The sequence below is a fragment of the Opisthorchis viverrini genome (assembly GCF_000715545.1).
Source record: "Opisthorchis viverrini unplaced genomic scaffold opera_v5_149, whole genome shotgun sequence".
NCBI classification, from domain to species: Eukaryota; Metazoa; Platyhelminthes; class Trematoda; order Opisthorchiida; family Opisthorchiidae; genus Opisthorchis; species Opisthorchis viverrini.
The window spans coordinates 773,464-774,423 of record NW_008751804.1 but is presented as its reverse complement, the minus strand read 5'-3'; positions in this window follow the sequence as shown (position 1 = coordinate 774,423).

Below are 960 nucleotides of genomic sequence, written 5' to 3'. Positions count from 1 at the left end.
ACACTGGGCAGTTGTCGTTTTAGAAATAGGTCTGGTAAATGATCATTACGGAGATGACACCCGACAACCATCTGTTATTTCAGACCGAATGAGTGCCTCCAATTCACAGATACAGTAATAGATGTAAAGTGCTCCAAAAAAGTAGATTAAACTAAATTGCTTGCTGCGGGTTTTAGTTTACAAATAGAACCCTAACACAACTCCGAGAAAGTCACCAATATTATTCCGAATCACAACAAGCGTATAAATGGCGCATTCCATATGAATGTACACAGTATACGCCAAAAATTCTGGCATGTAACGGATTGCTTGCTTTAGCAAATTTGATACCGTAGGAGGCATACAGTCCTGGATGAAACCCCATTACAGAGGCCTACGTGAACATTTATAACCTTCCACTTTTTACGATTGAACGAAGAGACCTGGAGGAAATCACACATCATAATCAGAACTTCCAGGAGCGGCTCACGAGTTCACAGGCCAGGATGAAAGAATTTAGTGTTTTCATGAAACAGGTTAGATGAGGATCATCTAACATCCATCGAACTAGCAGGGTATTGCATTTTAATCAATGGAAAATCCTTGGCACTGATACATTATGCATAGTGGTCGAGTGATCATCTAGCATCCAAAAGTAAGCATATAATTTGGAGTTACATGACAATATTTCATCGGAGGTGGCTACCATGTTACGGCACTCTTCATGCACAGATATCTGCCTGTAGAAATTCCAACAGGATGAACGTTCACTTTGTAAATGACCAGTGCGCATGAGCCTTGGCGGTGCGCTGGTATTTAGAATGAAACCTGGGAACAGCAAACATGTGTTAGTGGATATAGAAACGCAACTATATTTGGCAACCAACTTGTGAGAGAACGTAAAACCTAATGGTGGATGTGGTACGGTGGCTTATGAGCACCTGAAACTCACTAATATATATATATATATATATATATATA